At 41.4% G+C, this 16,290-nt stretch overlaps 1 pseudogene; it reads left to right on the top strand.

The window, feature by feature from the left end:
* The first annotated feature begins 5,462 nt into the window (after positions 1-5,462).
* Positions 5,463-7,205, top strand: LOC112132115 (nuclear transport factor 2-like; annotated as a pseudogene).
* Positions 7,206-16,290: the final 9,085 nt, after the last annotated feature.

Genomic DNA, 16,290 nt, shown 5'->3' on the forward strand with positions numbered 1-16,290 from the left:
GAGACAATACCCTCTGAGTGGCCACTGGACTCCTTGATCCTGGCAGAGAAGAGTAGAGCCTGTCCCTAAAAGCACACAGGCAGTGGCTGGCGCTTCCCCTCTGTGGAGGGAAGAGACATGAAAGTGGAATCACTCCCTGGCCAACATTGTTTGTGTGGAAACAACTGGCTGAGGAAAATCTTCTCAGCCTTCAAGGAGATCCTCCTAGTTATGCCAATTAAATTTCCATTTCTCATGTACCTTCAGCGACTGTCTTCAGAGAAACCTGAGCCCACAAAGCAGGCCCTCTGACCCTATCCAGAGAAAGAGTGTTAATTGTATATCTTCTAGCTGTGGGGCTTCAGTCATATAAATTGAAAAAGTAAACCTAATTTGAGGGATATGTAAATGACAAACTGAAAGAATTAATATTTAGCTCTGTGAAAAACACAGCTTTCCTCCTCATTATGAAGGCTGATTTTTCTGTAACCAGAGGGAAAATGAATTGTTGGAAGCTCCTCAAAATGTGCAGCTGAGGATGCCTTTATATTAATGAGGAAAGTGATGTTGATTAATAGGCAGCCCAAAATCCAGAAAGAAGGTTTCCTCCCTTCCTGCCAGCCTGGAAACAAGTAGCCTAGCGAGGTCTCCAGGCAGAATGAGAACACAGTCCCCGGGGTCTGCTACTGGCTGGGGCACTTGGAATCTGATGATTCTCCTTTCAATTATACTGACAAACATGGCTAGGCTTGAACAAATTGGCCCCCATGAATTAGACTGCATTATTATAGAACTCCAGATCTTCCAAGCCTCCCTGACCATAATTAATCAGGACCCCCCTATTGCAGCCCACGGCTAGTCCAGGAAAATATTTTCTGAAAGTTTAGCTAAATAACAGTATTGATTTTTATCCTTAATACTTTCTTCTATTCATCAAATCTCTTACACGGACTTAGTGAATTTCACATTTCCATGACTCTGTAGCCAGCATTGTGTAATACATCCTTTAACACAATCAAGCAAGGGACTATAATTCCCATTTTACAGAACAGGAATGTAAATCACAGGGAGGCAGAAGTAGCTTGATGAATAAGAACTTGAGTCTTCTGCCTCCTAGACTAGCAGTACTTCTCTCTAACAATGGCTTTGAAGATCGCCTCTGTCTAGGGGAAGAACTTCTATCTGATTTTGCCACCCTCTGGGTCACACAAGCCAGGGGCAACTAGGAATGAAAGCAAAGTATTCATTTGCCTTTTTTCTCCCAAATAAGAAGGAAAGCAGCCTCCTCTTTCTGGTTCATGGTCTGCACACTGGTCATTCTTTGTTCCTCCCTATAAAAAGAGAGAGTTTACTGTCAAAGATCAGAGGCCAGACTTCATATGCTACCCAGCTCTGGGCACTGCAACCTGTCCTCAATTTCAGGTAGCCTTTAAAAGATTGGTTACCTCTGAAGCTCATGAGACATATGTCCCTGCAGTGAATGAATACCCTAAACTAGCAAGAAAAGCCTTGGTAGGGTATGGAAACATTCTTTGGCCAAGAGTCCAGCCTGCAGAGATGCAGCTATAGTGAGACCTGAAGTTTATGTACAATTTTGACCGCCCATTTTAGAAATGAATGCAAAGTTACAAAAACAAAATTTTGCATAAAAGTGAATATTTACTTATAAAGAAAAGACAAAGTATATCATAGCACGCAAATTATAGAGAACTGACAAATACCACAAACATCATAAAATGAAGATAAAGCACACAATATTTGTATTAATTAACTGCCTAACATACTTTTTTTGGTACGTTTCCTACATTTTCAGCTGTACATGCCAACAATTTTATGACATCATTTTCAAGGCAGAGAAGGAACCATAACTTAGTCTTTTTCTCTTCAGGTTTCTCCTCCACTGCCCGTCGGCATCCAGTGCCGGGCTGTGTAAGACATATTCACATGGCAGCATAGCTTCTGGCCTCACATCCTCCTGCCAGCACCAGGCAGGTCATCTCAGCAGGTGGCAAGAGCATCCTGGAAGCCATTCATGCAACAGGACAGTCAGCTACAACTTACCTCTGCCAGGAAGTGACTTATGTGTGAATCACAAAACCCCAGCTCACTGTAATTCCAATGCAACTCTCCCCTTAGCTGGATCCCAGAAATGTCTACAACTACTCCACCAAAAACAAACTAATAGGATTTGTCTGGAGAAGTTGGGGAGAAAGAAAGAGTGGCCTTAGCTGACTGCAATTAAAATATGTTAATGTCACAAATTTTGAAAAAATGATCATTTGATCATATTGCTAAGACTCCTCCCCATATGTTGAAAGGGACTCATGCAGTTGCAGAATCCTAAACTGTAGTTTCATTATCTTCATGGTAAAATTACCTCTGGGTCTCTTCTTAGTCTTCCTGCCCCAGAAGCAGTGAAGAACAAAGGGGAACTCTGGAAGAAAATATCTCTAACAGATCTGGCATTACCTAAAGCACCTAGACTCTAATCCCAGGCCCAGCTGAAAATCTCACTCACGCATGTCTGGGCTGAACAGACCTTTGTTACAGTAGGCTGCCATCCTCACAGCAGATCTGGTGTACATCCACAGGCTGAAGTTCTCACTCTCTCCCAGAACCTAACAGGCCCACTCACCTCTCTCACGACCACACTTTTTCTAGGAAGGAGGCATTCTGGCTGTGCAGGTTCAGTATGCAAACAATTTAGCCCAAAACTAGAATCTCTATTTGGTACCCAATGATCTCTTTTGTTTATATAATAGAAATGCATAGCTGGGCATGGTGGCTCATGCCTGTAATCCCAGCACTTTGGGAGACCGAGGCGTGCAGATCGTTTGAGGTCAGGAGTTTGAGACCAGCCTGGCCAACATGATAAAACCCTATCTCTACAAAAAATACAAAAATTAGCTGGGCGTGGTGATGTGCACTTGTAGTCCCAGCTACTCTGGAGGCTGAAGCAAGAGAATCTCTTGAACCCAGGAGGCGGAGGTTGCGGTGAGCCGAGATCATGCCACTGTACTCCAGCATGGACGACAGAGGAAGAGTCCATCTCAGGGAAAAAAAAAAAAAAAAAAGAAAGAAAGAAATGCAGGTGCATGATCCTCAGCCCTAGGGTTAGGCCCTGACTCCTACATAAAATGCAAGATGTCATCCTCAATATGAATAAATACATGCAAATGTAATACAGGTAGAGGCATACTATTAAAACAAAAAGTACTTGAGGAGTCTCCATCTACCCCATGGTCCTCCCCATGAATTTCATAGTCTTGTTTAAGACAGTGGATTTGAATAGCTGTACATCTACTGATATACTTCTCTCTTATTTATGTCTTTAGTTAATTCAGTAGTTCTCATCCAGTACACAGGAATACTACTTAAGATTGTACATTTAAAACTTTGCATATTTTATGGGTAGCAGAAAGGTTTTCATGTGAAGTTTTAACGATATATGATTTTCACCTTACTTGTTGACTTTTGAACTTAACCACCACACAAAATGTGACTTCACAGTATTTTTGTTCATTAAATCAAGAAAGTAAATAATTTCCAGTGAATAACTGTAAGATAGACACTTTGGTCCTATAATCTGGGGATGAGGAGAAGCAGAGTGGAAGCAATAGTGTGCAGCAGTCTGATAAACCTCCCTAGACACAAAAAGGAAATTGCATCTCTAATCTCAATATCTGATTAAATATGAAAGAGAGATGGGGTGGTGAGGAAACGTCACATAATCTTGGATAACTCTTGAAAGGAGGGCTTCAAAGCTCCACATCATAGGGCTTTTAATTGAGATTCCATATTTCTCTTATGAATATGAACTTGTACATTACTCAAGGAAATTACATTTGGTTATAAACATTGAAAAGACTTGAGTTTTTTTATTTTTTAATATCTGTATTATTCAGATGGTAATGAAAATCAGAAATTTCAAGCTGGCAAATAACAGCTAAGAAGAGTACAGTGGGGAGCCTAGAAGTCAATGCGTTTACCCAGTTATCTGGTCAAATCTCACTAAAGGCAACTCCAAGAGACCACCCCCTGCTTCCCATTTTTTCCTTCTGTTTCTAGCAGATATTAAACTTAGATTTCCTTTCATTTTTATTATCAATTCTTCTTTTGTTATGGGTTGTTTAAATGTGATTTAACTCACATACGCAGTTATTCTACTTGTCTTTTGATGATTGGTTTCCAATTTGATTTTATTCATTCATCCCATCAACAAATGTTTATTCAGTACCTACCATGTACCTGATGCTCTTCTAGGCATTGGAGATACAGCCAGGAGCAAAAATCTCAATGACATTCTATTACATTAAATCACATGAAACTGCCATACTTATAGGTCAATAATAGTCAAGAATCAACATTCTGACATGAGCCAACCTAATGTTGGGGAAACAAAAACTATAAATAGAATTGGTAAGGATTTCTGTAGTGTTTTAGAACCTCTTCTTAAGTTATAGGCTTTTACACAATGGGCTCTTATTAGACCCACCACACAAGGTGAACTCTTTGTATTGACTTCTTATCCCAGCCTTAAAATCTGAAGCTTATCCCAGGAAGCAGTAGGTGGCCTCAGTGAAAAAGATACATTCTGTAATTTTCCCACCCTCTCACTTCTGCTTTCATGCTTTTTGGGCCATGATGAATGTAACTTTCTTATTGGCTCAATGATGGACTTTTAAAGCATTTATCATTCTTCTTTCAAGAGTTTTGTGGGGTTTTTTTAATAGGAGGTTTGAGAGAAGACTAGTTTAATAATATCTGAAATAAAGTAAGCTGACGGTGCATATTGAGAACATTTTTATTATCCTATTACTCTCAGTATAAGATATGCTGAGAGAAGACCACATGCCTGATAAACTAGACGTTTGTTCAGTTTTGATGGTTCTGGCTTTTGGTGGGGTGTTCCTTCTAACAGAATTTTGGAATTAAGTTCTCCTGAGAAATTTCAGGACCTTCTGTAGCCCACTGATGAAAGAACTTCCATGAGAGTTACAATACACCCATATATTTCTAAAGGAAGCTATGTCTGGTATAAAAGGCAAAAGAGAAAACTGGCTTCCCAGAGATAACAGATTTAGAGGCTCTTTCAGCACTGAGAGAGAGTACAAAAAAATCCCTGAAGCTAGAGGGAGGAGGCTTCTCCATTTACCAGCTTCGTAAGCTTTGATACATTCTTAACTTACCCAAGCCACAGTTTCTTGCGTATAAAATAAAGACAAGTTCCTCCATTCCACAGATTGTTAAATGAGAGAACATACGTTCAAGTGCTTTGAACACTAAATATAGTTTCTGCTAAATATATAGAAAGGCAATTTTCAAAATGGGAAAATAAAATTTCAAGCAAAAACAAGAGTGCAGTGGAGCAGGCAAGGGAAGGCAAGGGAAAAGGGACAGTGGTCACAGAGCGCACTGCATTGCTGCTGCCACTGTGCCAGCCCCTTGAGTCTCAGTGAGACCAGTTATACTCCAGAATATGAGGCAAGCCAATTTGGGAGCAGATTGGACCCAGCTTCATTCAACATTACTACCAGTTATTTGATTACAATACAACCCAAGTAGGTGCAATTTACATTGACATGTCATGCCTTACATGGGAAGGACAGATGTTCCAGGAGAAAGCTAGCCTTCCCTTCTGTTCCAGAAAATCCAGCACAGCACCATGGTGCAAGATCATCAGCCTGTTAGAGTAGGCAGATAGCTAGAAGTGAGCAAGAAGAGAGAGCCCCTGAGAAAAGGGAGGTCTGGAAAATCTCACACCCCAGGGACCATCCAAAACATGCATGCTAGATATGAGCAGAGAGGAGGAGAAATACCTATGCAGAAAGGAACACCCCTTAAGATGCCCAGTAATCACTCTGCAGTTAACTGGTCAGAATGTAGCTAGCTACATGCTGATAAGGCGGAAAGAAGGCAACAGAGAAATTCCTAAGAGATATGCAGGCAGAATACATATAGATTTGAATGCTATACAACCTTCCTGGGGTGGCAGTAATAAGCAGTGCAGCTATTTGGTAGAATTCCTATCCAAAACTGGGCCCATGCATGTGCACCAACTAATAGTAATGATAAAGGAGATAGAAAGAAATTATTTAGGCAGATAGTGAGGGGGAAAGAGTCCTCGGCAGAACTTTCCTTCTAACAGAAAAGCAGCCCTAGACATTACTTCTTTTCTAACAAAGAGCAGCCTGAAAGATGGAGCTGCAAACATAGATAAGGAAGCTGGAAGCTTGCACAAGGGGAGGCCTGCAGCTACATCAACAGAAAAGGGCTACCTGGGGGCCAGGCATGTCCACCATAGGGGTCTGCCTTCCCTTTTTTATTGGCATGTGTACAGTAAGAAAGAACTAGGCAACATGGAGATGCTCAGACAGAGAACCCACCTGCATAATAAAAGATTGGGGTGGGGGGTGTCTGAGATTCACACCCTATGCAGATGGCCCTCTTGTTTTTTGCACCCTATGTAGATCAGACACCGCCTCCCCACTAGCTCGTGTATGAAAACCCCTGCATTTCACTGTGGATGAGCAACTCATTTTCCCAGGACCCCTCTCTGTAGCAGAGCTCTCCTCTTTCTTTTGCCTATTAAATTTCTGCTCTTAACCTCATTCTTTGTGTATCTGCATCCTTGATCTTCATGGCCATGAGACAAAGAACCTCAGGTGTTACCCTAGACGATGAGGCTGCTTCAGTAAGGAAAGGTCCCACAAGCCTGGGGTGGGAACTAGATGGGAAAATGGGGGACTTAAGGCAGAAGCAGGAAAATTAAACAAAGAAAAAAGGCGGAGACTTACAACAGAGGTGGGAACTTCAAGAAAAAATCTGGTATCACAAAAATTGAGTGCAGAACTCTCAGGGACTACTGGCTCATTCTCTTTCAGCAGCACACTTTACCTCATCTTTCAGAGTATCCTGTCTCTCTGAATAAACTCTCTGCTCTCTATTTTCCTTCAATAAATTATCTTTCTTTGGGAGGTGGGAGTGCTAAATTTTCTCTTGGCAGAATTCTTTCTTCCAAATAAGACTAAGAAACAAGGATCCCTGCACTTCCCAGTAACAGGCCTGTACCAGATAGCTGCATCCTCAGCATGGTTGTAGGCCAACTTAAGGCAGATGAAGACTCCATCATAGGGTTCCACCAGATGTTCCTATTAAAGAACATCAAAAAGGTGTGGGTTTGCACCAATGACATATTCAGGCTTGCCCTGCACAACATGGGCTGACCTCCTCCCAGCCAGGCACTCATGCTGTTTCCTCCTGCTGCCTCTTCTCAATACTATTCACACTCCTCCAGTTGCTCCAAATATCATACACAAATGAGCAGGGCAGTTGTGGGAGTGGGTACAGTGCACTGCTGCCACCAACACGTTCATGATGTTTGGATGCTAGACAACTGGCATAGGACTGGAGAAATTTGTGTTGTACTAGCACATGCCTTAGAAAGACTTAAGTAAAGCAAAGTTTTGTCCTTTAAAAAAAAAAAAAATCTACTGACAAGTTGCTCTAATTACTCAAGGAAGTGAAGGAGAAAGCAGCTGCCTCACCACCCAGACATTGATTTTTTTCAGATATTTCAATGTCTCATGATACAATAAAACCATAAGATTTTTTTAATAAGAACTAAAAAAAAAAAAGAAAAACACACTCTGATCTTTTTAAAGATAGAGTCCCCAGATGGCTAGACAGAGAATTTCTAGGCAATTGGAGAAGGAAGGATCAGTGAACTTGAGCATGAATTCACAAAGAACAGCACAGAACCTGTATTTATACACTGCTGGTATTTTAGGGTTTGCGTTTTTCCATGGCAAAGTGGGAACAGGCCAAATGAAGAGAATACATTGGTTTGCAAACAAAACAGCTTGAGTGTTCACATCCTTGTTCTACCACCTCCTCAAGAGTGCGAGTCTGGGCAAGTGAAACCACTTGGCAGAACCTCTGTTCCTAATCTGCTAACAGGTAATAAAAATGCACATAGATTCTTCAACACACACAATCCATAAAGTGTCTGAATATAAAAGGGCTCTATAGATGTAAATTCATTCTCCATCGTACATAGTATCACACATAGTCTTCATATCAACTCTGTGAGTTGGATTTTTGTTGAAGAAACTGACCTGCCCAAGGAAACATTTAGGCATAAGTGGCAAAACCATGGTACAAACCTAGCTCATTCTTATGTTGACTACATGTATTTCTACTATACTACTATGACCCTCACTGTAATAGATCAAGACTGTGTAACTGGTATAAGGGTGGTAATTTTAAATAGAGTGACCAGATGTCACCATCCTGGAGAAAATGGAGATAGATAGGCTGCATGAAAGTGTTATCCAGGTATTTAGATGATTCACTACCTGGCCCTGGAGTAGATTAATGACCTGAAGTCATCTTGCAAGTGATACATTTTTCTCATCCTTTGGGTACAAAAGTTTCTTACCAATGCATCATAGATTATTGCAATATCCACTCATGAGGTTCAAACACTGTGATATCAGCAATGTAATGAACCAGCATGATCTGCCTGAGAACTAGATTGTAACAAATGGCTAGAGAGTTGATGTTGCCTGAGGTAGTACAGTAAAGGTATATTGTTGGTCTTACCAGATGAAAGCCAAACAACTACTAAAGGTCTGTACTAAGATGCATAAAGAACAGGGCAGGTCAATAGCTGCGCACCAGGTGCCAGGGAATGTGCTGATTTGCTTCAGCAATGAAATCACATCTGGAATAGCAGCTGCAATTGGAGTCACTATCAGATTGTGTTTGTGATAATTCACTGTCATTCTCCAAGATCCATCTGTCTTCTACACCTGCCAAATAGACAAGTTGAATAAAGATGTGGTAGGTAGGCCAGGCGTGGTGGCTCAAGCCTCTAATCCCAGCACTTTGGGAGGCTGAGGCAGGTGGATCATGAGGTCAGGAGATCCAGACAATTCTGGCTAACACAGTGAAACCCCATCTCTACTAAAAATACAAAAAAATTAGCCAGGCGTGGTGGTGGGCACCTGTAGTCCCAGCTACTCGGGAGGCTGAGGCAGGAGAACGGCGTGAACCCGGGAGGCGGAGCTTGCAGTGAGCCGATTTTGCGCCACTGCACTCCAGAGCCTGGGAGACAGAGCGAGACTCCGTCTCAAAAAAAAAAGATGTGGTAGAAATCACATCTTACTTCCTTCAGGTCTTTAGTAGTGGCACCGATCTCTGAAATTTCTCCAGGAATGCATTGTGCTTTAAATCAGCAAGCAGTATATGGTGCCGTTTCTTCCTTAGCCATTTCATTCCTTATCCTGAGATAAGGGTTTTGAAAGTGGGAGTGATTTCTCCTATTGTCATTCCTAGTATTCCACAAGAGAAAGTTTTGATTTACCCACAACTTTGGCCCTCTTCATTCCCAAGGGAGGACTGCTTTCACCAATAGGTATAACAATGTTTACTTAAACTATAAGCTGACAGATGCTGGCACTTTGGGTTCCTCCTGGCACTAATTCAACAGTGAAGAAGGAGGCCACTGTACTAATTAGGATAACTGATGCTTTTAAGAGGATATAGAGTTTCTACTACTACATATTAGAGGCAAGGAGGTATTTACATGCAATTCAAGAGAATCCCTGGAGCATCTCCTAGTACTCCAGGACCTACAATTAAAGTCAATAGAAACTTTCAACAATCCAATACAGGCAGTACTATTAATATGCCAAACCCCTTTTGGAATGAAATTTTGAACCAGCCTATCTGATAAGGAACCACAAGCAGCTGAGGTATTTTGTAGAGGCAAAGGAAATATGGAATGAGTAGGGGAAGAAGGCAGTAATAAATAGCAGCTAAAACCATGCAGTCAGTTGCAGAAACAAGGATGATAATAGTTATTCATACTTTTTTCTTATTTTAAGATGAATATGATTTGGTACATGACAACCAAATGTTTTCTCTTTTCCTCTCCTATTCATTCCCCTACCAAGTAACATAAGCTATGGTTAACTTTATATCTCAGAATCTAAGTTATAAAATATCAAAAAGGAATGTGGCTCAACAAGAAGAAGAATAGACATCACCCAAAGATGAATAAAAGGAATTCGTATCCACTTTTTGGGAAAAGGATTATGTGTTTTTAGTTGTATAAGAGATAGTTGCATTATATTAGGCTGAAGCACAGTTTTTCCATTATCTTCATTTGGAGGGTAAGTATGTTTAAAAGAGGTATATATCCATTTAGCTAAACTGAAACTATGTTTCCGAGATTCCCTTCCCTGCATAGTTTCCGTTACTATAGCAGAAGGAGACAGATTGCACAAGATTTGGAAGGCAGAATGAAACAGCAGACATATTCATGTGCTTAGAAGGTCAGTGCAGGGCAGCTGTTGCAGCATTGCTGACCTGCTGGCTCACCTGGCTGGTATGGGGCAGGGGCCAGGCCCATAGCACCTCCAACTCCCACTGCATCTCTCCCTTCAGGACCAAGGGCATATTTCTCTATGTGATAAAGGAGCCAGTTTTTCCTACAGATCACCTGCGTCATCAAAACTGGAGCCACGGAAGTAACGAGAGACTGATGTGTATTCTAGTCCATCCTTTGGGTTCTGGGACATCCTCACCAGTCCTAGCTTGCCCTTGTATTCCTCCAGTTCACATCCATCTTTTCTTCCTGACTGATCACCCTACTGCTTTCGGCTCTAACAATATACACTGAACTAACAGTGTTTCATATGTAACCAGCTCCCACGATCGCATACATCCAAATCCCTACAATAAATCTCCTATTACGTAGAACTCTTAGTGTTTCTTCTCTGACCTACCCTAACTACAGAGAACACAATTTAAGTTGCAAAGCTGGAGCTCACACCCACCTTATCTCTAATACTCATTCCAGGTGCCTTCCACAGATGCTGCCTCCGCCATCATCATTCGGGGCCACATTACTGGAGGGTATTGGTGGTTTAAAATGAGGTGTTGGCCATCATTCTCCCTCGTTAGGAAATGAAGACATAGAAGCTGTATGAAGAACCACAAAACGGTAAGATGATTAAATGTCTGGTTCAAGAGAACAGATTAACAATCTGAAGTCAGCCTTCAGGGGAGGTCTCTGGGAGCAGGTCCTATCCTAGGGACTTCCTTCAACTTTGGCCCATTCAGCACTTTCAGTTGCAAATTGCTTAATAAAGACAGAAGGTGTGTTGATCGAATTTTCAGATGACAGAAGGGTGGGCCAGCTAGCAAAAATGCTGAGTGATAGAATCAAGAATTCAAAAGATTTGACAGTATGAATAATGAGTCACAGCTAAGAAGATGAAATTTAATAAGAACAGATAGCAGTTTTTACCCTACTCAGCCCTAGCCTGGATAGTGGTGGTGCTAACAGCCCTCACTACACTGGAAGACGGTGCTGGGATATCACTTGAGCTCAGTGTAGGCAGAAGCACAAGATGCTAATGAGAGGTTTGCTTTAAGCAAACCCTCTGGAGTTCAAAAACCATCTCCACAAATACAGACTTAGAAAGACTAGGCTTAATAGCAGTCTTTGTGAAAAAGACACTGAGCTCAATATCAATCAATGCCGTGACGATGAAAGTATTCATTAGTACTTGGGCCTCATTATTCAAAGTATGCTGTTTCAATACAGGTTGAAGATAATTTTACAACTTGGCCCTACTCAAAATCACATAGCTGAGGTTTCAGATACAATGCTGAAGGCCACATTTCAGCGACAAAGTAGGATTTGACTAATGTGGTGAGGATATATAATTACGTCATATGAAGAACATATTAAAGAGAGTGACCATAAGAGTTGGTTTTAAATAATTTGAAGTTTTCATATGGAAAAAATAGAATTTTATTCATATTTCTAGATGACAGGTGAACAGAAACAATAGAAAGGAGCACTTTTGCTCACTATAAAGAGGCATATAACACAGTGGTTATGTCTGGGCTCTGGAGCCAAACCACTTAGGTGAGAGCTCACAATCCACTCCCCAGCCCTGTTGCAAGTCACTCAGTTTCTCTGGCCTCAGCTTTCTCATTCATAAAATGAGAAAGAAGAAAGTAGCCCCTCATATATTTGCTGTGGGGATTGAGTGAAAACAAATAGTATTTACCTCAAGTAGCTGTTGGGAGGATTAAATGAGGCAACATATACTTGTTGAGCTTTGAGAAGAGGTCACATGGCCCAAGGTCAATAAATATTCACTACATTTATTATTATAAAAATGTGCATTGTGATGTTTATAGCTATCCCCAAATAGAACACCCTGCCATTGAGCAAACTACGTCCTTGTCTGCATGTGTTTAAACTAAGACAGGCTGTTCATTGATCAGGGATATCGTAGAATGGTATTTCTCACACTTTTATGTGTGTGTGAATCAACTTTGCATCTTATTAAAATGTGAGATCTGAATCAGCAGGTCTAGGGTGAGTCCTGGTATTCTGCATTCCTAGAATGCTCCCAGATAATGCTGAGGCTGTCCAGGTACCACACTCTGAGTAACCAGGTTGCAGAGGAATTTTTGCACTAGATGTGAAAAACAGACTTAAGGTCCCTTCCATTCTAGAACATTCAGATTTTGTGATGTTATACATCTGTGAATGGTAATTGTGTTGAAGCCACATTGTAACTGAGTTATCTAGAGCAAATGACCTAACCTCTTACCTTGCTTTGATAGATTCTGCAAAGCATTTTTGAAGAAATGAGTACTTTTAACAGCTAAATCCAAAGTCCTCAGATGGAAGCGGAACTACTTCAACAGAGGGTTTCATTTCCTAATTGGCTAAACATCTGTTCCAGTTCTGAGCACAGATTTATCTTTATCAAATACTGATTGGTCTCTGGCTCCTGCCGGCTGCTGTGTCCTGGTGTGTCAGGGAACAAAGCAGGACAGCTGTGGGAAGTCAGGAAGCCTCAGGAGGAAGGCCACGAAGGGCTGAGAGGCAGAAAAGAGAGAGGCATATGTTTCTGGCAAGCACAGGCAATAGAAAACTTTACTGGCTTAATAGCTGGAAGAACCAGATCCGGGGCTAAGAAGAATCTTAAAGATCACCTGATCCATTGTCCTTCATTTTCAGACAGTGAAACAAAGGTTTTGTGGGAGGTGACCATCTTCCGGAGGTAACACGTGCAGATGATGTCAGAACTGGAAACCAGGCCAGCTGGGTCCTGGTCCAGTGCCCAACCTCAGCCATGCCTGCCTCACACCTCCTCCTGAGGAACCCCACCCCGGGAATGCTGCTCAGCCTTTCCACAGCAGGTTTTCTTCATGCTTCAGTTGCCCCCAGGGTAAGGAGGGTTGAGGAAGATTCTTAGGTGACAGAGAGCAGTAAACTATTGTTCACTCAGGTTAATTTCTCAGGTCGAAGCTGCTCCAAAAGATCTAAAAAGTATTTCCACATCATTCACCTTGCTCTCTGTCTTTGCTTTACAAACATGTCAAACAGCAAATGGGACCCAAACACCTATGGTCTTGACACCCTCTCACGAGCCAAGGGCCAGAGTTAAGCCCTGGTTCTCAATACTTCTCCCCTGTAGTCTCCTGGGTTCTCTCCTACACCCTTGCCCTTTTCTATTTGTGCACGGTCCTCATCTCAATAAGAATCAGAATTAAAAGGTGTTCTGACATTAAAAGGCATCCCCACTTTTTTTCTGTGAGGGTTGGGTCACAAAAGAGTAATGGGGTAACTTAGAAGCTTTGGAGGAGAGAGGGGAAGCTTTCCAGAATTACTTCAGATCCAGAAATTCCCATTTCCCCCAAATTCTATGTCTTCCTGCTGGTTGAGAGCTTGGACACTTTTGGAAGAGCATCAAAAGTCATGAATCCACACTAACATGAAATGAATACCATCAAGACCTGTCCTGAGAGGCTGGCCTCTAGGTGACCTCCACTTAACTGCTAAGCCTTTTCTATATGGGAAGGTTGTCTGTTTGAGTTTTTTACAATGTGCTCAGAACTTATGAATGAAGTTTTCCACTCCTGGCTTCCTATATTCCATACAGCAGTTCAGGAACGAAATCTTATCTCTGCATATGACCTAATGTTCTCTGGGACCATGTGACTCTACTTCTCACTTTACAAATTTGCTGAAGAAAGAATCAACAGTAGTAGCCATCCATCACTTAAACAAAAGAAGATGCATTACTTTTTGCCATAAAGTTGTAGCAACAGATATTTTATACATATCAGCAAAAGAAGAGTCCCTAACTAGTGGTATTATTGAAAGTCTTCTAGGATCATGCATTTATTAGCCACTATGACTCAGCTCTGATGGTCCAGCCTCCAGAGTACAGCCAAAATTAAGAATTCAGAGGCTGCTACTCAAAGATGAGGTGGCGTATGATTCTCTGTATTGAGTTGTTTGGGTAATTTTTCGGTTTTCATGGAACTGAACGGCTGCCACCCATTTATAAATGTAGCCAGGTCTGTGATACACAAGGGCGGGCAGTGAAGCCAACTGCAGGCAGCAGGAATAGTTTGAGCAAGCTATTGGCATTGTCACATTGATTATCACCTATAAGGCATTGGAAAAGCAGAAGGGGCTGAGGGGAACAACACATTGCTCTTCTCTATCTTTTGCTGAGACATCTCTCCAACATCAGTTTATATTGAAAACTGGTTCCATGTTTAGACCAATGCACTAGAATACATGGCAGAGGAAACATTTTACCATACAAGTTGACATGGCAAATGAGTTAAGCATTGGAAACAGATCACATGGACCTTTCAAACACAACCTAGTAAATCCTGCTGCCAGCCTGCAGTCCTGTGCTTGTCATCCCTTCTTCAGCTTCAGCATCACAATGGCAGGCAATAACAGAGCCAATGTCAGAACACAGCACCCCACAGAGAGGAGAGCTCCCCAGAGGTTGAGTAAAAGAAGGATGTACGTCAATGTCTTGGGTATGACCAGCTGGGGCCGGTGTCATGGGTGGTAAAGGAATTTACCAAGACAGGTGTAGGTAAAGAAAGGCAGCTTTATTAGAGAAAGTATGAAAATATGTTACAAGATTGCAATGGGCAGCACAGCAGAGAAGAGTCTCCAAAGAGGCAGGGGCTGGAGGGAAGTTTTATAAGGTCATGCTTGCTGGGGGGATGACCAGAACATACAGAATGAGGCCATGCAGCTGGGGCTACTTATGGACTTAGGTCTTGTGCCTGTGGGTTGTTTGTGATTAGCTGTTTCTTACAACAACTGTTCATTGTTCTCCCCCACCTGGGGCCCTCCCCCACCTGGGCCCCTTCCTCATTGTTGCTTACTTATCAGGACGCCACAGTCAAGACTACAGCTGTCCTCAGTAGTTAGAAATTCTCTTCAGGATATTTTTCATGGAGGCCGTGGTACTTTTCCACTGCCTCAGAACAGGCCAAGTCCTAGGGGATGACCACAGAGAGGGAAGATTGTGTAGAAAGATCAATGAGAAATGACCACTCTGGTTTTGCTTATGGCTGCAAAGTCAGAACTAAGAGCCCTCTTATCCATATTTGCATGCAATTTTCTGAGTTTGCTTTAATGGATATGACATTTCATTAATTCTGATTCCTTGTGTACTCAAGCCAAAACACATGCAGTTTAGCTCCATTTACTGATAGAAAATAGAAGCTGAAAAATCCTAAGTCAGAGTAATAACTGAAGGTGTGTAATTACTCATTACCCAATCAGCTACAAGGTTCAGGGGGCAAGAATGGTTTGGAGATAAATTGCAACTTTTGTGAGTGAATCTGACAGTCTGGGTTACTAGGTGTGTTTCTTGTAATTAATGACACAAGGAAGAAAGGTTTAGAAAAAGTGTTTCCACTGATTCTGCTACTTCTAAGCTGACCCTTAAAATGTTTTTACCAGTTACCAAGGAAAACATAAATTACAGTAGCAAAGTGTGAATTTTATTAAAAAAATTCAAAAATATTACATCCATAACTTCCTACTCCAATTAAAAAGAAACTCAAAATGATAAGTTTTAGGATGATGCCAGAATGGGTCATTCAGCTACAGATCTCAACTTTCTCAGAAAATGCACTTACTAAAGAAAAAACCAACACAGTTGGAGCTATTTATCATGGTCAATTAATGTAAAAGTTTAAATATAGCACAGTTGCTGCATGGGTTCTGACACTGTTCAACATTTCTACAACTTGTATTATATATTATTATATTAATAAAATAATAAATTATTCTAATTTAATTTTCTAATTTTTCTTTCAGATTTCTGAGGTACAAGTGGGCACTTGGCAGGTAACTCATGAAATGGGTCCCAGAGAACCTTTCCCAGGTTCCTCTCCTCCATTCACATTGTGATTGGGAATGCTGTGTTAAGACAACCACACACACACACA

Source organism: Pongo abelii, chromosome 12 (assembly GCF_028885655.2).
Source record: "Pongo abelii isolate AG06213 chromosome 12, NHGRI_mPonAbe1-v2.0_pri, whole genome shotgun sequence".
Lineage (NCBI taxonomy): Eukaryota > Metazoa > Chordata > Mammalia > Primates > Hominidae > Pongo > Pongo abelii.